The sequence below is a fragment of the Dermacentor silvarum genome, chromosome 9, assembly GCF_013339745.2.
Source record: "Dermacentor silvarum isolate Dsil-2018 chromosome 9, BIME_Dsil_1.4, whole genome shotgun sequence".
Lineage (NCBI taxonomy): Eukaryota > Metazoa > Arthropoda > Arachnida > Ixodida > Ixodidae > Dermacentor > Dermacentor silvarum.
In genome coordinates this window covers 20,398,669-20,421,629 of record NC_051162.1, presented here as the reverse complement: position 1 = coordinate 20,421,629, position 22,961 = coordinate 20,398,669, and positions in this window count along the sequence as shown.

The window sequence follows — 22,961 nt, the reverse complement described above, 5'->3', positions numbered from 1 at the left end:
CGCTTCTTCTGGCCCGGCATTTATCGCTCTGTACGCCGTTATGTCACTTCTTGCGACCTGTGTCAGCGCCGCAAGATGCCTGCTATGCCTCCTGCTGGTTTGCTTCAACCAATTGCTATCCCTGCAGAGCCCTTCTTCCGTGTGGGCCTCGACCTCCTTGGCCCCTTTCCTATTTCTATGAAAGGAAACAAATGGATTGCTGTAGCAACAGATTATGCCACGAGATATGCCATTACACGAGCGATGCCAACCAGCTGCGCTACAGATGTCACCGACTTCCTACTATACGACGTCATCCTGCACCACGGCGCCCCTCGCCAGTTACGCATCGCGGCCGATACTTTCTCTCGAAGGTCGTCGATGATCTGCTCCGCTCCTGTTCTACAGAACACCAGCTCGCTACCGCATACCACCCTAAAACGAACGGCCTCACCGAACGACTCAACCGCACACTAACTGAAATGCTGGCCCTGTACGTTTCCGACGATCACCGCGACTGGGACGTCGCTTTACCGTACACCACTTTCGCATACAACTCGTCCCGTCACGATACTGCCGGATTCTCCCCATTTTAACTTTTGTATGGCCACGACCCACCTTGCCCTTCGACACGTTGCTACCTTCCCCAGTACAATCATCCAGCACTGGTTGCGCTCGCGATGCTATTGCCTTAGCCACGCAGGCCAGAGAGGCCGCCCGTCATCGCCTCACAGTCTCGCAAGCTTCTCAAAAACGACGCTACGACCTTGGGCACCGAGACCACCATTTTTCACCTGGTTCCCTTGTCCTTCGCTGGACGCCTTCACGTCGCGTCGGCTTGTCGGAAAAACTACTTTCCCGTTATTCTGGTCCATACCAGATCTTACGACAACTGTCCGACGTGACATACGAGATCGCCCCAGTCGGTCAGCCTTCAGTGCCTCCCAACGTCACCAGCGATGTTGTTCACGTCGCCAGGCTCAAGCCCTATGTCCCCCCATTAAGTGACGCTCCATAACCTGCACCGGCACGGAGCTAACCCCACCGGGAGGGTGATGTTATGGTGAAGGGAAAGAAGAAGGTGACGCGAACGAGAGGAAGACGAAGACTCTGGCCGTTGCCTGAACGCCATATTTCTTCGCTTGTAAATATACATTCTTCTACACTCGTGGGCCTGCTTTATTCCTGCAACAATATATATTATATATATTTGCGGTGACTGAAATGAAACCACGCCGTCAGGACGAGTGTTACAATGTTTCAATGCTTTAGCGAGAAAGTTATCTAAATTTCACTAGGTGTTGATTTGAGCTGTTTTTCGGTCTAAGTCCTGAACCAATGTATTGGAGGTCACGTAATCTCAAGTTTCCCAAGCACTGGGAAGCGTTAAGCAGCATTAAGCGTTCGCTTCCCGCCACCGGCACTCTTCACGCTAGCATTTGGACAGTGAGTGTTCCTGGTCATCGAGTGAGATGTGTTAATGTTTGTCTGCGCGCCCGTGACACATCGCTTCTTTAACTTATTGATAAATCGGATGTTCATATTAAATTTATATGGCGAATAAATCTACGAATCTCACTTCATGTAGTAGCCTCATACTTTGCTACGGCTATCAATGATTCGCCTTCTTTCAGCACCCGTCTTCTTCATTCTGGAAAACAACCGCTGGAAATTTAACTCAACTGTTTAACAAGCTGTACAACAGGCGCCATGCTGGCATAGTGGCTTTGGTGCAGTGCGGCTAAGCTTGAGGGCGCGGGATCAGGTATTGGTCATGGCGGCCGCATTTAGATTGGGGCGAAATGCAGGAACTCCTTTGTGTCGTGCATTGGGTGCACATTAAAGAACAACAGGTGAAAAAAAATCACGAGTCTACTACTGCGGCATGCCTCATGATCGTATGGTAGTTGTGGCACATAAAACCGCAGAATTTATATATTAAACTTAAGCTGCATACCCACCCCCAGTGAACATGCTGTAAACGAGCTGTTCTTATTCGTCACGACGAGCACTCTTCTGTATACGACTGCTTCGATTACTTTATCATTAATACCAGCAGTAGTGGTCAAATTCCTCCCGCCTTTTGTAAAACCACAGACCCGATGAAGTTATTAGACGGATGTACAACGTCCATTCAATATTCACTATACAGTGAATTCATGGGGTTCAGTTACTATTACAAAGAATCAGACCATTCAGGTTGCAGTGCATCAATGTACCATCTCATATCTCGCGCGCATCTGCCCTCTCGAAGAACTTTGACAAATTTCGACCGCTTGTACTTGAATTCCTCTAGCAAGCGGGTCACTCGTAAGTATTCAATTCTACTCGGCATTCTCCTTCTTTCGTGGACGACGGAAACACTTGTTGTAACGTAATCTTAACAACAAAAGTTTTGCATACAAGTAACTGAAGTGGGCTCTTCGGTGCTCAAAAGCCGAGCGACATCGCGAAGAATTGGTTAGCATATCACAATAAGGTGAAATTATTTTTTGGCTATCATTAGAAGAAAGAGCGCAATGATGAATTTGAGCCCTCTGTGATTCTATTGTTCGATATTTGTCTGATTTTCTTATCGTAAAATAGCTCTGTTCATCAACTTTTGTGGTGTTATCGCTGACGATTGCAAGTGCGGGTTTTAAAGCGGAAAAAAATTGTCGATAGTTGATGAAAACTGATGAACGCAGGATGCTCAATAGCGCACAAATGATATACCTAAATGATTGCACCCATTTACCTTTCTTTGCAGACTACCTCTAGAATTGTACCTGTAGCTTTGTAAACTGGCTGCAGCCTTTTAGAGTATAGAGGGACAATAAGAAAAGAAACGCAGAAAGGTCAGGCAGTTTAACTGTCCCGTTGACTACTCTGCACTGTGGGAAAGGATAGAAAAGTTCACGATAAAAAAATGTATGCAGTATTATCTGCTGCATAAACACGACGAAAGCACCTGGTAACAATCACAGTCTTTCATACAGTGCCGTGCTTTCAAGAAAAATAACAGCGCTTTTAAATATAAACAGTATCGTAATCTATACACTTCGAAAATAGGGATCGAGGATCAAGCCACATATTTTGTTTACGCAGGTGGGTAAACAAAATATGTTTGCGGTACTAGAAATGCTTTGGTCTAGGCAGCTGAAGTATAGCCAATGAATAAACCATCAGTTCTATGGCGGCAGCGTGACATGGGTAAGCATGGCGATTGGCCATCCTAACTGAAACCGCTGTGGATTTCGAAGGTCGTCGCCCACACTAACGCTGCCGTTCCCCCGCTGTTGAAGCACACATATGCAACGAGTTATCCCTCAACATTTTTCGAGGAACGTCTGTTTTCTGTTGGGTTTCGGATATTTTAAAGTGAAGCTTCCTTTGCAAACTACTCCGTGGTTTGACAGGCCGTCGTCGTCGCATGTGTCTGCGACTAGAAGAAAGCTGGCGCTCCTTTTTTTTTTGGTGTCCGGAGTGAGCACCACCAAGCTCCTGGAACTAGGCTTGCACAACACGCTCGAGGAACTCGTGGAGGCGCAACAAGTGTCCCAACTCGAGCTCCTATCTAAGACCCCCCCGGGCACGCACGTGCTCGAAAAGCTCGGCATCACATACCACACGCAGCACGGCATCAAAGTGGAAATTCCAAGAACCATGCGCGAGCAACTTTACTTGCCCCCATTGCCTCGCAACATGCACACCCAACACCACACGGGGAGACGCAAAGCCAGGGCACAACACATGAACCAAAGTTACTCCAACGACAAGGAGGCAGTCTTCACCGACGCAGCCCGTTATCGAGACAGGAACAGTTTCGTGGCGGCAGTTACTAGCAACCGAGGTAACCACCTCACGAGCGTCACCGTGAACACGGAATATGCCGAAGCGGCAGAGGAAGCGGCCATATAGCACTGGTCCTCACACAAACCAAGGCTACATACGTGATCTGCGATTCGCAAACGGCAATTCGTAATTTTGCAAATGGGCGCATATCGCAAGACGTGTATCACATATTCAAGGGACATCCCATACACCAGGGAGAGGCCGACGTCGATAACCGAAGGCACTTGCTATGGATCCCGGCACACACTGGACTGAGCACCCCCAACGAAGCGGCTCACCGCATTGCTCGAGGCCTCACTCACCGAGCATCATCGGAGGAAGAGCCCCCGCGGGGTACTGCAAACGTCTGGGCGTGGGAGGATCGTCTGCCCAAGTTCCACGACATCGCGACACACTACCAGTTACAGAGACGCGTATACCCATTCCCTCACGCTAAGTTAGACAGGGCGCAAGCAGTACACTACAGGCAATTACAAACTGATACTTACATAAACACCAGACTCATGCACGTTATGCATCCAGACATGTACACTACAAACAGATGCCCATCCTGTGGCGAGGTTGCCACACTTAATCACATGTTATGGGAATGTCAGGACATAACAAACAATTCGGGCAGTGCCGACACCTGCGTCTCTTCAACCGCCAGCCTCCGCTCGCGTTGGAAGACCGCACTGCTCAGCTCGAACCTGACAGTACAGCTCTGGGCCGTCCAGCGAGCCGAGGAAGCCGCTTCGAGACAAGGTGTGGGAACCGCGTCCGCGGCGGGTGCCCATACCCATTAAAATACGCCGGACTCAAATCTGATTGATTTGATAATAAAGTTTACGTTCTTCTTCTTCTTGGTGGAAGCGCACATGAGAGTGAAGTTTAGTCACGTGTTCTTTCCGGAGATGATGACTCGTACACGACATGCAGGTAAAGAAGCAGTGCTGCAACATAGCAGAGTTTAATATACAGGATAGTAGCCTTATAAATGTACACTTGGCAATGAGCTGTACTGAAACAAAAGAACAGCCTTTAATATTTCGGTGCAGCAATATATTTCCTAGGCATGACGTGACATGTCTTACCTAGCCGCTTGGATACTGCGGGACAGTTTTCTTTTTGACCTTGTAATTCCCCCTCCTTAAAGGAACACAAAGAGCATCTGCTGTACAATTTCAGGGCCGTTCAGGAGCCATAAAGCACCAGTCTTTATTTAATGGAGTTAATTATAATGTTTACCTCTTTCTCCCAACTTGAAGTCGGTATAAAATATTGATTTAAAGTCATTATAAGAAATTACGATAGCAAGAACGAGCGCAGCAGGTACCATCGCTGGTCCAACTGTTCAATCACTCTCGTCGAAGCGTGCGTCAAGCTGCAGTTCGGAATTGTCAAATACAAATCGCAATAACAAATACCGGCATAAAAGTTTCGTCAATTATTATAGCCGCGAGGCCTCGACCATGCGCAAAACGTATTCAGCATGCTTGCAACAAAATGCTACAGTGCGACCCGAAAACAGTGCGACCCAATGATCATCCTTCAAGAGGGACTTAACGGCCAGCAAAACGGATCTTCGCACATTCTTGCCCAGAGAAAGAAGTCATCCGGGGATTCCCCGTGAAAATCAATCCATAATCAACCCGTCGCGGTTGAGCTCGCACCGTGGTCGAACGATCACTCCTGCGCAATGCTACGCTTAAACAAATAAAAATGTACGGGCATGCTGCGTAAAGCCAAGCGAAAACAAAACAAGTCGGGGGGCCGTTTAGGTCGTGACCTCAAGTTCCCTCGGAAGGCGGATACGGGCGCCGAGCCACCGAGCGGCGCTTTTTTTCCGAGCCAAGATGCACCGCTCGTGTCAGCCTATTTAATTTAATTAGGAAAAAGCTTAGCGGTGTGGCCATCGTGACCGCGGGATTCCCGTATGTTCCACAACGTAACACGCCACGAGGATTGAACGACACCAGTTCGCTGCAAGCAAAATAAGAAGCGCGATCGGCAAGATGAGGAAAAACAAGAAGTGAGATGCCATCAACAACGCCGAACCAGAAAGAGCCAAACATCGCTCATGCGCATCAAAATAAGGTTATCGCGGCAACTGTTACTGGCATAATGGGAATCAGCGCGCGCGCTTGCTATGACGCATAGTTGCTATGTAAAAAAAAAAAGTATGTGGGCAGCTTGCACTAGAGGTGCAAGGCTGGAGTAAACAGCGGAGCTGGTGATCAACCTAGCTTTTCTTCCAGGCTTTACTAGGCTTGGCTATGTTCTGCTATGAAATGCTAAGTGCTGCTAGGTACGGTATTCCGAATCGGCTTGCCGGCGACGCGCAGATTCTCGCTTGGCCGCGCGACGCGCTTCAAGTTGAGCAGCTTCTTCTTCGGGTGTCCGGATCTCCTTTGGTCGTCCCATGTCAAGGCTACATCATAGAATAAAGAACCAACTTTAGAGAAGGGAAACTGTACCTTCCACAGTGGTACGAAAATAAGAAGCGGCAGCGCATGGAACTTACTTAGGCGTAAGACAGATGGCGCTGCTCAAACAGGAAGCGGAAATATAGTTTTTTTTTTTGAGCAAAATTCAATATGACCGCTTTTTACCGGTCGCATACGCTGCTAGACGCCGCGCTCGCCCGGTTGGCGTTGCGGCACGCCTCATTGCCTTGGCTGCCGCGTAGTTTTTGCGTTCTAATTGCCAGGAGACCAAAGAGCCTCTACTGACGCCCATAAAAACAAGCCACAAGTGAGTGAACGGAACGTGCGACTTTATTGGCAGAAGACAAGCAGTGCACCTTCTCGTACAAGAGCAGAAATAAAAATTGCATGTCGAGATACGCTGGAATCATTAACGCGAGCTCGTAAACGGCTCAATTTCGTCGTCGCACATGGCGGTCTGGTAACGAGCGACAACCAGCAATGTCAAGCAGATTGGACAGTGTCCCACCTGTTTGCACCGACAGTCGCCGTTGAAGATGAGCAACTTGCATTGCGAAGCAATCGGGTGACGCTGGCATCTGCTGCCGCAGCCAACACAGCGACATGGACTACCCGGAAATTTAACGTTACCTCCGTTCCAACCTGCACGTTTCTTTTTTGTTATTTCGGTGGCCGCGAATGTGTAGATCACACTTGGTGCCCGTCTATCTTTCAATATGGACATGGTCGGTTTCGTGGGCATCACCTTCGGCAGCCTTTTTGCGGGCCTTTCAACTTCACACACATCGGACCATGTAAGCATGTATGCTGGTCTAGAATTACCGCAAAAAAAACACACACACACACGAGACGAAGAAAGAGATAACACGAAGCTGTACTGACAACTCTTTATTTAATGAAACGAACGTCTAAGTTGTATAGATCAGACACACGTGTGCACCCGAAAAGCAACGAGAAATCCAACAAAAACACAGAGCGACCTTCAAGAGGGGTGCGATACAAATGCTAAGATAAAAGCTTGTAGACTACCGAGGCACCTAACATGTGTGTATAACGTAGAAAATACAAAAGTTCCTTCTGGGTAACAGCAACTGACTGAAAACTAACGCAATCACCATCCTTAAAGCGTCGCATGGCTACTGCCTCTACAACCTCTTTTCAGCTGGCCATTTTTTCTGCCGATAATCTGCTGTTACCCAGAAAGAACTTTTGTTTCTTTCCACGCGATACACACGTGTTAGATGCCTCACTAGTCTATCAGCGTGTATCTTAGCATTTGTATCGCACCCCTCTTGAAGGTCGCTGTGTGTTATTATTGGTTTTCTCGTTGCTTTTCGGGTGCACACGTGTGTCTGATCTGTAAGAGCTCGGTAATCATTTCATTAAATAAACAGTCGTCAGTACCGCTTCGTGTTGTCTCTTTCTTTTTCTGGTGTGTTATTTGCGGTAACTTCCCAAATCATGAAGCACCAACTGGCCTACACCCACACTCTTCTAAATGCTGGTCTACGTTCACGCCAAATCGCGGCCGAGGAAGGCCACATGCACAATTTGCCCACGGCTGCAGCAGGAAAGGACAGAACGGGGAGCACCAATCACGGAGCATGTAAATTGGCAGTCTATGTCATTGTGCGGACTGCAGGAGCGAATGCTTACCACGAGAGACTGCTTCCCAATGCAGCTGACCAGGCCGCCACATCCAAGAAACATAACACGGCAACCATAACCAAGTCAGATAACAGTGAAATGAGACGCTGCAATCAATGACCGCATAAGGTCCACACAGTACATTATAGATTGGTGAAGATCCATATGGCAACAGTGAGCATTCACGTACATGGGTCGCTTAGGGCACATTCAGCTGTCCGACTACAGGCATAGTGCTGGCCTCCGTCACACATGGTGGTCTGGTAATGAGCGACAACAAGCAGCGCAAACAGATTGGGCGGCGTGTCCCACCTATTTGCACCGACAGTCACTGTTGAATATTAGCAAGTTGCATTGCGAAGCAATCAGGTGACGCAGGCACCTACTGCCGCAGTCAACACAGCAACATGGACTACCCAGCATTTTACCATTACCTCCTTTCCAGGCTGCACGTTTCTTTTCTTTAGAGGGCCGCTAATGTATGGCTCACACTTGGTGCCCCAATTTGTCTCAGTATGGACAAGTCGGTTTCGTGGGCATCACCTTCGGCAGCCACTTTTGCGGGCCACTCCACCCAGGTGGCTATCAACTTCATACACCTCAGATCATGTAAGCACGTATGCTGGTCTGTGTTCATGCCAAATTGCAGCTGACGAAGGCCACAAGCAAAATTTGCACACGGCTACAGCAGGAAAGGACAGAACGGGGAGCACCAATCACGGTGCGTGTAAATTGGGAGTCTATGTTGCTGTGCAAACTGCAGGAGCAGGCGCTTACCTCAAGAGACTGCTTTCCAATGCAACTTACCAGGTCCCCACATCCGAGAAACGTAACATGGCGACCACGACCAAGTGGGACAGCAGCAAAACCAGACTCTGTAATCAATCACTTCAGTGTAGCTTGTGCTACACTGAAGGTTATCGAACAAGGCAAGGCTACACCCAGGCTATCGAGCAAGAAGGGCAATGCTGAATGAGACTAGGAATTAAATATGGCAATCAGAAAGCTTGCATTCATGAAAGAAGCCACTCGGCTCTGCAAGCACTGAAGGCCAAAAACATTAAGAAAAGTTGAATGCTACAAAGCACACGGTGCAACGGTTAATGCAAGACGTATGCCGATGCTGCATCGGCTATTTCTGGAGAGGAATTGCACACGGCAACATACACTAAGAAATACTGCTACAGATATGGTATGCTACTAGACAGTGAATGGCTATTAAGTATGAGCAAAGAATCGATTGACCTTTATGTTTGGATGAGGAAGAAGAATTATCCCTAACAAGAGTGGGGAATGAAAAAGCTTGCATGTATAGAAAAAAATGTATACTTGGCACAAATGGAATTTGACATGACCAGGAAGGTGATTAAGGAAGGGCATACTGATGGAAGGAACTCTTTTGGCCAGCGTCGTCCGTGCTTGTTCAATGGTTGCAGGTGCATCTCAACATGAATTTCTAGAAAGTCTTTGTTGAGGTACCTGGATGACTCGGCCAATATCCGTGCTGGTGGAATGATGGCTGAGGCTCTTTTCAGTCTTGACACAGTCATCCGTAGACTTGATATTTCATCCAAATACTTCTGCGTCCGCTTCTTTGTGGTGTAAAATCCTTGTATATTTGGCTCCAGTCCCTGTCAGGGTAGATGGGGGCTTCTGTGATGAGGAACATGGTGTGCTTGATGCAGATTCTGTTGGAACACAACAGTAACACATGAGATACAGCACAGATTAGCCAAACTCATGTAGTGTTTTCTTTTATGTTTGAACCAATTATGCTTAACCGTAAATGTGGAAAAACGTTCATATCATCTCCTACAAACAAATGACATGTACCTCAATACTAGCGAGCCAATACAGTATATATTAAGCATATTTATTTCTGAACTTGGTGTTGTTTACCTTGTAGTAACAGCCAAAGTCCACACAATGGCCTTGTTGTAGCAGGAAGTAGCTTGTCTTTGGTGTGTGGAGTGTGTTGCTTTACACTGGTGCCATCCTCTTTACTGCATGTCTGGAACAGAAATTTTGATTGCATCAGAAATTGAAAAAGCACAATTTTGCAATATGAAATGCAAGAAGGTGAGACATATGTATTGTAATGATTTTAGACTGCAGAACACATGCAAATGTACACTGTTTGTTCTAGGCTGCTTCATCAGCATGTTACTTAAATATTGGTACTGTCCATAAAATTTATGTCTGCTTAAATACAATGCCTGTCAACACCTTAAGTATTATTAGGATCACAAATGAGAACATTTTTACGCCCATTTATACACTAGAAGAGATCACACTGCTGGTTTCACAAGCAAATGCAAGACAAACATGAAGCTATTAGAACTGCTGCATTGTTTTTCTGCACGAATGTGATGCACCACTTCATTACTACAAAAATAAATGCCCCAAGGTAAATCAAACGGAACAGCAAGAACACTTGGAACCAACAAGTACGAAATATGGGTAAATGACCATGCGTGCAACGGTTTAATACATTAAATTCAGTACTTTCACTTCAGTCTACCAAAGGGTTATCTGGTTTTGTGGACGAAAGAAGTTGCCGGCGGAATCGAAAAAATAAAATAAATAAATATATATATATATATATATATATATATATATATATATATATATATATATTGATAAGGCTACTCAGTCGCCTACGGCCACGGATACAACGAGATGAAAAATGTGACGGGCTTTCCGATATCGCTCTCTTTTTTTCGTGATTGTGTTTGCATAACGACGGCCTCGCAACTAAAGATTTATTTTGGAAACAGCAAAGGAGGGTCCTGACTGCCCATATGTAATGCAGAATCTAGTTCGTCAACTTGTCTCCGCCTGTAAGTTAACGAGACGAATATTACATAACGATTCAAGCAGCAGCGATGTTAAACGACTTACCGGTATTGCCATCCTCAGTCGCAGCAGAATCCGGCTCCCGTTTCGATGCATACACTGTTCCACATGGCTCACGATGAAAACCTAGCTTTCTGGCTCACATTTCCCCTGGCAAACCCGTCACTTCACCCCAAGTTAAATAACGCGAGGTGTCGAAGCGCAATAAACTGGTTTTAGCACAAAATAAGCAACCACCATAAGTGTACGAACCAACGAATTCGTGCTTTCCGTGTACGCGACAATACCGGTAAAAATTTTAAATTCAGGCCAGAGGTCACGTGAGAGACCAATGATGCTGAGCGTTATTTTGCGTTTACAATGGCAAAAAAAAGAACAGAGTTAGTGCTCAATAGTACAATGTATAATTAAGAATAATAATTTTGTACCCTTTGTCAATTAACAAAAACGCTTCGATAAGCGCGGGAGAAAGTTTGTAGGTTAAAATTGCGCTTATTACGGCGCCTCTAGCGTGAGCTACTGAACTCACTTAGGCATTTTTTGAGGGGATGTACTATGCTTGTTTTGTTAGCAGCGATGTTTTCGCCCTCTGTCGCCATTTGGTGAACTCGCGAGTTTCCGGGGCCTGGCTACATGTCAACGAGAGTTCTGCCGCCGCCGTGGCGGCTCCGAGCTTTTATCTCCCCAGTGACGTCACGACTACCCTCCGCCTCCACACTTGCCGGTCACAGCTAGACAAAGCCCACACAGTCCGCGAACCGTATCGAAGCGCAGTGACGTCACGGTTTTGGCTCCGCCTACCCGGTGGAGTGAGAGGTTTTGGCGGGAGCCGGAGTTCTGGTGAGGTCACATGATCCTTCGGCGGGCGCGCTGTGTCGGTATGGCTAGGCGAAGCATGTGCGCGGTAGCTGGGAAGGGCGGCGTGAAGATCTTGGCGAAGCGATGACATGCCTAGGCGAAGTGGGGGAGGGGAGTAGCTTTGCCAGGTGTTTGCGAGGCGACGCGAAGTGACGTCATGGCTTGACGGAGAAGGTGCGCGGTCGTAGCAGCTGGCGCGGCGGCGGAGGAGCGTTGCCTAAGCTAGGCGAAGTGAGGTGCAGCTATTCCAAGTGGTTGCTAGGCAACGCGCGGTAACGTTATCGCCGGGCGCAGTTTCTGGTCTACGCTACGCGGCGCAACGAAGACCTATCTTTCTCTCGGGGTATCTTGAAGACCACTGACTGGACTATGTTTACGTCGCTTATGGAAGAAGTATGTGGGGGAGATTTCGCCGGCGACATCGCCGACACCATCGCAGAAGCACTTAAAGTTTCCAAGTGTTCATCATCATTGTCATCAAGCCGAACGGATTTCGACATTGAGCTTGAAAGACTTCGTGCGATTCGACGGCGTGCAGAACGACGATACAGACGCACTAAATCAATTTATGATCTGAGAGACGCACGTCGCATTCAGAAGAAAATTCAGCGTCGCATAGACAAACTAGAGAAAGAACGATGGAAGACATTCTGCGAGTCACTGGACCCTCGCAAGCCGCTTTCACATATCTGGAGGACAGTACGTGGTCTTCGTTGATCCCCACAACAACGACACGCATTTGCAGCTTTGGCCCTCCATCGTGGCCAAACAGAGCTTGGTGTGGCGGAGGAATTCTGTGCGAGAGTCACTGGCGAGCCTGTCAACATCAACGTTGATGTAAGTGACCTCCCAGCGGCTAAGGTACCGGAAATGGACGTGTCATTTACCATGGAAGAACTCGAGGCTGCCCTGGCAGTCTCTAAACGATCATCCTCTCCAGGCCCTGACGGCGTCACCTATTCTGCCCCGGGACACCTTGGACAAGAGGCAAGAAGAGCGCTTCTGAACAGCTTTAACAACTCATGGCATAGAGGTACAGTTCCCCGGCAATGGAAGTTAAGTCAGCCGGTACCATTACTAAAGCCTGGAAAATCTCCGTTGGACTTGGCGACATATCGCCCAATTGCTCTTGCCAGCTGCATCGGCAAGGTTATGGAAAGGATTGTCCTTGCACGTCTAGAATGGTATCTCGAGCGTTACAATATCTACCCCGCTTCCATGGCAGGCTTTCGTAGGGGTCGTTCTTCAATGGACAGCGTCATTGACCTCACGACATTTGTGCAGCAGGAGAAAAGCCGTAAGCGCATATCAGTTGCGCTCTTTCTCGACGTGAAAGGCGCGTATGACAACGTTGCACATGAAGCCATCGTCACCTCCCTGGAGACTATTGGAATCGACGGCCGCATGCTTCGTTGGTTATCCGACTACATAACTCGCCGGTCGTTTTTTGTGCAAGCAGAAGACGGCCCCACAGCTGAACATTACACGTACTGCGGCGTGCCTCAGGGAGGAGTATTGAGTCCGACGTTGGTGAATGTGACACTCATTGGACTAGCTGACATTTTACCTAAGACAATCTGCCTCTCGATATACGCAGATGACATCTGCCTTTGGACTTCTGCAGTTACTCGGCCTCAGGTGCGTGCGCGTTTGCAACGGGCAGCAACCTTGACATCAGCATATCTTCAAGCACAAGGCTTGACTGTATCAACCGAGAAATGTGCATTGGTGGCATTCACTCGAAAACTTATGACGCCATACCCAGTTTCTATTAATGGACACACTATTGCCTACTGAAAGACCCATCGATTTTTAGGTGTAATAATCGACCGCAATCTTTCCTGGAGCCCTCATTGCACGTACCTGAAGAAAAAACTGTCGTCGATTGCCGAGGTACTGAGATTCATGTGCGGGAAAACATGGGACACATCTGTACGCTCCATACTTCAGTTGTACAGAGCTCTATTTCTAGGATACCTACGCTACAACCTTCCAGTGTTGTCCAATACGTGCAAGTCAAATGTTCGCTCGGTGGAGAGCTTACAGGGCCAAGCATTGCGCACTTGCTTAGGACTTCCTCGCGGTGCGTCAACACCTGCAACAATCGTCCTCGCCAAAGATCATCCGATCCAAACATACGTTGCAGTGGATTGTCTCAGGGCGCATATCCGTCATCTTTCCCGCGTTCCCGATCATCACTTGGCGTTTTTGCCTTCGCAGAGACCTCGTTCCACTTTTTCTGAAGTTATCGTCACCAATCAAGATTGCCTTCCATCAGGATACACCCCAGCAGCAAGGCCTTCATTCCCCTTGTGGTGCCGGCAACAGCCTCAGGTGCGCCTAACTATTCCGGGCGTAAAGAAGAAGGCCAATACCCAACAATAGCTCTGCAACAGATGACGCTGCTATTTATGAATGAGACCTACTGGGACCGAATACACATCTATACCGATGGTTCCGTCTCATCTACCAGTTCTTCACGTGCCGTTGTCATTCCGGCTACGAAAACCACACTCAAGTTCAAACTGTCACACGTCACAACATCAACGGCGGTAGAGCTTGCTGCCCTGTGTGCTGCTGTACAATACCTCCTGCAAGAGACACCTCAGAAATGGGTCATATTTTGTGATTCTAAGGCAGCACTTCAGAGTCTGCATTTTGCCATTTATCACAGGACTCATGAGCAGCTGGTATATGAGATAAGAGAAGACCACCGTCAAGCTATCGCTAGAGGGCATGAAATTATATTTCAGTGGCTACCGGGACATACCAGCATTGCTGGTAATGACCTCGCCGACGAAGCCGCCCGGTCTGCTCATCTGGAAGGCCGACCAGTCCCAATCCCCTTATCCAGGATCGACGCTGCAGGAAAACTTCTTTTCGTGGCTGAAGCTATGACACACAAATATTGGTCTTCTCTTAACCCGAAGTGCCATCTCCATAAAATTGACCCAACCTTGAAGCTTCAAATGCCATCAAACATTTCCCGCTCTGAGGCGACAGTATTGTGCCGCCTCTGACTCGGGGTGGAATTTACAAAGGCCTACTCGTTCCGCATTGGAATGGGGGATACGCCCATGTGTGACTCTTGTGGAACCAGAGAAACAATTGAACATGTCTTATGTCTCTGTCCCCAGTTCGACGTCGAGCGTGAAGCTCTCCGGACAGCATTGAACCGGCTGGATTCTCGACCATTTTCGGAAATGAAGATCCTTGGACCATGGCCGTATGCGTCGATGACACAGAAAGCCACGAAAACCTTGTTGCACTACCTCAAGTCGACAGGTCTTGGCGACCGTCTGTAGACTTCGTGCGAAGCTTCAGATGTGTGCGCAACTGTGCTATCTCTATTTCCTTTCTCTATCTTTTCATCCCTATACCCCCTTTCCCCAGTGCAGGGTAGCAAACCGGACGTGCGTCTTGTTAACCTCCCTGCCTTTCCTCTCTTCTATTTCTCTCTCTCTTTAAACAGCTCCGCTGTTAAAAGAAGAATGTTTTTTAATTTGTTTCTAAATAGAGATAACGTAAAGTAAGCTGGTGCCGGAGATGATGTCCTCTTTGCTTCCGTATGATGTGTCCCGCGACACTAAGCTCCATGGTTTCTTCTATCATTCGAATCACAATCGGTCACAGGTGGCACAGCACTTTCCTGTCACTTTACCTCCCCCTCCCCTCGCTCCCCAGCGCAGGGTAGCAAACCGGATCTTCCCATCTGGTAAACCTTCCTGCCTTTCCCCTTTCTTCCGTCTCTCTCTATCTCTCTCTCTATCATTGGAAAATGTGTGACATAGAGACGACGATGGTCTGAAGCGCGTGTTGTAACATTGTTCAATCGTTGGAAGTAGACAGCTCACACAATGGTTTATACAGGATTCCAATCTCGTGTGTCCGGCTCTAAACGCATCACATTTAAGTCTGTCGAAGCCCAGTTCAGCGAACCTATCAAGACGAGAAGTGTCGCTGCTGTTCACTGTGTGATAACAGAGCTTTTTAAAACTATATCCCAACTAATGCACTCGTATGATGGTGGATCCCGGTACGGTGAAGCGTGGCGACCTCGACTGTTAAATGTGCATCATGAACGCTGTTGACACAAAAATAACTGGTGTGTTCAAGATGTGGGCTCACGCATTACGTGATCATTGCTGATACGTAGGTTTGTCGACATATGGTTTCAGAAGTGTATCGCGTCCGCACAATCCTTATTATGTTTTTGCGTATTTCCTTATCCTTAGTATGTTTCTGTGTTCTGTATTTCTGCTTGTGGCTTTCGTGAAGACGAAGCTTGCTTCGCTGTAAACGCTATTGGAAAGCACTCCTTGTGTTTGTCCTAACTTCTGTCGTCATTGCTATTACTAGGGTCCTTCAATGCTTTCTTCTGGTCATGAAGCTCCCGCCGAAGTTTCATATAGGGACAAACGCTGCCACCAGAGGCGCCACCATGAGTAGAAGGGCACCGATCTGCCGCTCTTGGAAGGGCAGTCGCACGTTCGCGTGGATGTTTGCCATGAAAAACACCTGGCCCACATTTATATTTCACTGTGTCCGCTAATTGAACATAGCAGTACTTACTATTGACCAAATAAGATAGTATGCGAGTTGTTTATTACGTCAAGTCATTGATTGTTATCAATGGTTCACCCAAGGCTGCCCGTCAATTGTTGCAATTTCGCTTGTGCTCGTACCTATACCTACGTTTCTTGGTTCTTGTGTAGGTGATTAAAATCGTGCTTAAATTATACAGTGCACCATGACTAAGCCTAGCTGACCAACAGATCAACGTTGCTTGCGAAGAAGTTATGGTGCGACCTACTGCGCGTTGGCGGTCCTCAGCGCTTATTCTCCTGGTAATTGCCTGTTTATTCTGGGGCATCGCGAAGCTGCCAATGGGAATTTCGCGCGCAGAACAGGCATGTCTGAATAAAGCCATCTTGGCACTAATTGCAGCAGCAGTTGTGAAGTGCGCATGCTAGATATAGGCAATATATGTGGTTTCTGAGCGAAAGTTCTTGCATTTATGCATACAAATTTAAACATGATCAGTTGAAATCTGCGCGAGTGTATTTTTTTCATCGATTCACATTTAACGTCGCAGTGACCATGAGTTCAAGGTTGGCGTTTCACTTAGTCGCCCGAAAACACCACCCGAGTCTTTTTATAAAAATACCAGCGCAGATCGAAACCAGCTCGGAGCTTCCATCATCACTAGGTCATTGAAGACTACATTTACCTATCAAACTAAATAACTATATTATTTCTTGCATGTTTCGCTTGTTTGTCTTTATGCTCAGTTTTCTTAATCCAACTAGAGCCTAATTTTTTAATTATTTTTTCTGCCTAACAGACAACAAGCTTGCGCAGGTCTTGTGGATAGCATTTTGACTTGTGCTAACCACGCTACCCCTTGCAGGACAGTGCCTACTTAGTAAAAGGGTGGAATGGAGGGCATGATATACGATTATTAGGGATTAATTACTAGCAAGCGTCAAGAATGCAAAAGTGCCGCAAGCACTAGTGTACGTATGGTTGCAATTAAGATTGCGTTTGATAGACTGGCAGAAAAGTTGGTGGATAGAGGGAATGAGACAAAACACCTGGAAAAATTCATGTCACTGCTTTCCTCCCTCCTGTGGCTGAACAGGATCAACGAGCACCAGCACGAAATAGTCTATTCCTTTCGCGTGTAAAAAAATGCAAATGGCACTTAATAAAAAAGGTGCACAACTTCACTCGCAGTGCGCACAAAATGTGTTGCGCAGCCAACACTGGCCGAAGAAGTACGGTCGTCCAGCAGGATGTCTTCAACAATGTTCATGTAGACATTGGCACATGCTATATTTTCCACGGTGCACATTTCTAGGTGCTCGTCCACAATTTGCAGAAGGCAAAGCAGCTGGTCTGATGGCACTTGCAAAAATCCCCTAGTCTTTATTTCGGTCAGTGCACATGGCTCTCAGGAGGTGCTCCTCAGTGTTTGGAGGCAGTCCTTCCAGCTTATTTTAGCAAACTTTCTTGCAATCTAGCCACCAAGGTAGTCCAAAATGCAGTCCTTCGTTGACTCCGGATGATTGATATCTTGCATGCACTCAGCCGGCTCCAGTAGAATATCGTCCAAAAGAAATGCCAGGGTATCAATCTGAAACACAAATATCTTGCTCTATCACTCAGTGAATGACATGAGTGAGACATTTTAAACACCAGAAAGCATAATAGATCTTCACTGTATATAAAACGAGACATCTATGCCCATTAGCATCAAATGGTTAGACAATCATTATCACATTTCTATACAGTGCAAAGCTACTCTGCAAGTTGTTTTGGTGTGTGTTATTAAAAAGTTTACCGGGTTAGCAGTAGGTTCTTTATGCTGAAAGAGATCTTGCATTTTAAGAGTAGGTGTGTCTTATCTTCATTTTAGTCTGTGCTATCACTTTTCCTTTGTATTACTAAGCAAAAAGTAAGCACGTTCATTGCAAATGCCGCGCTTCAAGTAAACCTCTAAAACACAGACACTGTCGCGGTTTATACACAGAAAAAAAAACCCATCAGGAATGGGGGCTTACCGCACTGAATTCGTGGGCTTCATGTTTGCCTTCATGATACACTGATCTATAATGAGTTTCTCGTGGCGCGATAGATTCTTAAAGGTTTCCTGCATGCCACGTTGTTCATTTGCCTGTGCCTCCGCTTTTGCGAGCTTCCGCTGACACGGATGTGGTTGTTGCTTCGCACTGCGAAGTTGGGCCTTCCCCCTTTGCAGCTCTGAGGCAAAGTAACGGCGTGCTCTGTTAGGCACTCTGCATCAGCACCGTCAAGGCGATTCACTGTTCGTACTTCATCTGCAAAGAGTGTCCAAGAACGAATTTCGTAATGAGAGTGATGCAAGTTTGCCTGCGTAATGAGCAAGTAGAATACTCCAAAGCCATGTACCAGACTTACCGTGAATTTCTTCTTCGGCTGCATCGGTGACTTCGGCTTCAGCGCAGATTGAAGATACCGCTCGCCGCCTTTCTGCAGGTGGGCGCGGTGTCCGTGCATGCGAACGTTCTTTGGGCTTAGACAAGTACACAGGTACGCCTTGGAAAATGCTCGGAATGGCGTCTTCTACCAGTTTGGGTCGATCGCGTGGCAGTGACACAACGTTTCCATTCACTGTACACACGTCCGCACGAATAATGTCTCCGGCATCAAAATGTTTTTCGCACATGCGAACGTACTTCGATTCAAACGAGAAACCGACAGTCTCTTGTCGCAGGATTGCTCACTTGCACCTGTCGCGTAGTGCCGGGTTGGCTGGTAAACAGAATGAGACTTTTTCGCCGACGCCCTTGTATCCGGAGCGGCAGCCTGGCACACAGCAAGTGTTAGGCATCACTGCGACGGTGAATTACGAAGTGTCGATGTCACTACATGGAGAGACACGTTCAGACGAAAAAAAAAACACGCACAACAGCCCGCCGCGCCGACACTCCGCTTTCCGGCGGCAGCGGCCGCCTTCCCCGTCGCCCTTCTAGCGACTTCAGCGCCGCGGCGCCGCAACTGCGGGCGCTATATGAAGCTCTCTCATAGCGTTACGCGGGAGTTTCATGACCAGAAGAAAAGTATTGAAGGACCCTGCTATTACTCACGGTATTTTGGGAGAGACTGGCACCGGCTACTCGTCTTATATGGCATAATAGTTATGCTTATAATGGTGATTAGAGCACTGCACGGGCTCGGGCTTACCCGAAAGGCCGGGCCGGGTAGAGCAGTTTTTTCACGGGCTCGGGCCGGGCTCGGGCACGGCGTGTGCTTTTTGACCCGGGCCCGGGCCGGCCTCCGGTTTTTTGACGCGGGCCCGGGCCGGGCGCGGGCTTTCTGCGAGTTATTCTCGGGCTTCTCAACTCTGAAAACATGTATTTTTCGGTCTCGGGCCGGGTTCGGGCCAGTTTCGAGTCGGGCTCGGGCCGGGCTCGGGCTTAATGTAAAGGGGTGGCGGGCCGGGCCGGGCGGGTAACGTAGATTATTTCCGGGCCCGGGCCGGGCCCGGGTCTCGCCATAAAAGTTTTGATCGATCTCGGGCGGGCCGCCCAATGTAAAAACGGGCCAGGGCCGGGCCCGGGCCGCAAAAAGCGGCCCGTGCAGTGCTCTAATGGTGATAGCATAAACAACGATTATAAAAAAAGAAGAAAAATCACAGGGTCATCTCTTCTAAAGTTCGCGAACACAACTAAAGTTCGCTAACACAGCTGTGCTTACCAACTATGCTGAGTGAAAGCCTGAAGTGGTTAAAAATCTGTGTTATTTAACGCTTCCCTCCATAGTAAATCCGACATTGTGAGAAATGAGAAGCCCATTTCGCTATAAGATTTAGCGCACGCAGCTATTTCCGACGTAACCGAAGTGGAACAAACTACGCTACCCCGGCCGATATTTGCTACTAACGTCGTTAAATACCACGACATCCACCCTGAACATACCACGGGGTGGATGGCCATGCCTCGAGTGAAAGCCCTGCGAGAACGAACCCAGAAAATGAAAACTACGATATGCAATAAGTGGGGGAGGGAGTCGGGCCCCATATCGTGCGCGGTGTGTGCACGGGTGCTATGCGACCGGCGGTTCCTTTCATGTCCCAGGCCCAAACAAAGGGCCCGCTCGTCCCGTAGAACAAGGCCCCTCCGCTCTGCCCATCGGCGCTACTCGAGGAATCACGACTCCGACGCGCGCGCAATGCGTAGATGGCTCTCAGCCTGAACGGCGGCTTCGTGAAGCCGATAATTGGGCGTGCAAGAGGCAGGGCGGAGCATGCGCAGACGCCGTCTGAGCGCAGGCTCTTATACGCACGCTCACTAAAGCGCCGGCGGTGGACGTACTCGAAGTGTCTGCCCGATCGACTGCGACCGCGGGAAAGTTGATCCCACTCGGGCGTGATCGGGGGTGTCGCTCATTTGCGGGCCTGGAGGATTACGCGGTCAATTACGGGCACCCAAGCTGCCGCCGGGTGCCTACATGTACCAGCTTGCGTGCAATGCTCGCGACGATTATGCGGGCACTGCCTATGCCACTAATTTCCCGTGCAAAGGCATTCACAGGAGGTTCACACTTTGCTGTATGCGGCGTTTGACATGCTGAATATGACAGCGATTGGTGAAACTCATTTTGACTCGGTCAACAAGAAATGTGTGTAAGCCGAACCAAGGAGGGGCGCTCTTGCCATTCACCCACGTAGTTAACGGCACGGACTGCATGAAACTAACGATGTCGGTCTCCAGGAGTTGCACAGGTGCGGTGTGAAAGCACCATGACATTCCAAAAACGGTTCTGAAGGAACACCAGGTCTGGAAAACTAATCCACATTGCGTCAGGTGTACTTCTGCATGAGGCTGCCGCACTTTTGTGACAGCGATACCCGACAAGATTTACATCCACCGCAATCTAAAAAGAAGCGCCGTGTATACTACGCATGGTATCTAGGCAACATTTTGAGAATAACTAGTAAAAATGGACTGCTCGTCTGATAAATACCACCCCTGCGCTTTAATACATATATTATGTTCGATATCTTCCTTTCTTTATACTTATTTCTACCTCTTTGGAGTTTCTCTAGAGGTTTGTCTACAAATTGAATACGCACAGATAGCCCTGGACATTCTATGGAAGCCATACGTAAAAATGTACATTACACATGCAGTTTCGACGGACCATTTATGCACTACTGCCTTGCAATGTTATTTAATGGCTATATAATGCCACCTGGTGTTGGTCCTAAAGCGGCGTACGGAAGATGAGGTAGTAGGGGCATTGGTCCACGCGCCATCGCCAGACCCAAGCAACCAGTAAAACCCCAAGGCTGACTTTTGTCATATATCTACAGGGCAATATCATGTCTGTAGTTAATATATATTAGTGGCAAAATCATAGGAATGAGGTTTCAAAGAAGTAAATAACACACCACATCCCCGACGCGTTTCGGTGGTCAAGGGATGCGCCTTCCCGGGGGGCGTTCCTTCACCGACCGAAATGGCAGCGATATCACGAGGGCTCATGCGTTTCACGTCGGGCAACACACATAGATAAACACTCAAATGAGTTAGTGAGGATGATAAATTTTTTTCGTCATGAAAATTACATTTCATGATGAAAAAAATAGAAATAGAAATTTGATTGTAAGCTTACTCCTGTATTTCCAATTGAAACGGATCGACAAAATGCTGTTCTTTATTGTGTTCGTGCACTTTCCGTAACGAGTTAGCGAGTGGCAAAACAAATATGGAGCTTATGACTACTTTGCTGGACTACTTGGTTCACAGCAAGCAAAGATGCGAGACAATTTAGAAAAGACCGGACAGAAAAGAATGTAATTGGAATAGCTTTACCACGCCACTTCGTTCCACCAACAATGAGGCGCAGACCTCCTCGCCCGCCCTATCTGGCCGGCTCGGATGACAATGTTAAAGCATGTCACTACCTTTAGTTTTATTCAGGAAGCTTAAACTCTTACTTTAATTTTCCCTGCTGTCGTTCCTAAATTGTTTCGTACCTGATGCACGTAGGGAATAGCTACCGCGAAAGAAAATGGTAATTATTTTCATTATTTCTACCACTTCTCTTGTTCTGTATTGTGAGATCTTGTGGCTGCAAATAGCCTTTCCGCTGTAAATGTCTGCAGTGGGATAGCAAAGGCGGCTTGCTGTAGCCTTTGCACTTGAAGGAAACTATTTATCATCTTATGATGGCATAACTGCAATAGAGAGGCGTGGGCGATACTTCTTTTTGTTAGTTTAGAATGAGCTGGCGTGAAAGGTTGGAGACTTTTGCACGACCGAAGTTCACAGCGTCAACAAACGTGGCAGACAGACAGACAGACAGACAGACAGACAGAAGAACTTTATTTTATCCTGGGGGGAGGGTGGACTAGCGACCCTCCTTAGGCGTCACCCACGTCGGTACCGGGAGTCCAAGACCCCCTGCCACCTCGCAGGCCCCCTGGATCGCCCATAGCTGGCTCCGAAGGTCGGAGCTCGTGATGCAGGTGTAGAAGTCGGTCTCGTCGATGCGATGGACCCTGGAGTTGATTTGTAAGCGGGGGCAGCGCCACATGATGTGACCAAAGGTGGCTAATTCGCCACAGAGAGAGCACTGAGGGGAGATATCCATGTAGCTGGCCATAATGGTTGGCGACGGAAAGGTGTTCGTTTGAATTAGTCGGAAGGCTATCTCCTGGCCTCTGCAAAGTTCTTTGTGCGGAGTGGGGAGGGTTCTCCTACCTAGCTTGTAGTGATTCGTGATCTCATTAAAGGTGGTCAGTGCGTCTCCGCCGGTAGCATCTCAACAAACGTGGCCAGCTCCAACATTCTGGTACAAGTTTGAACCTCAACT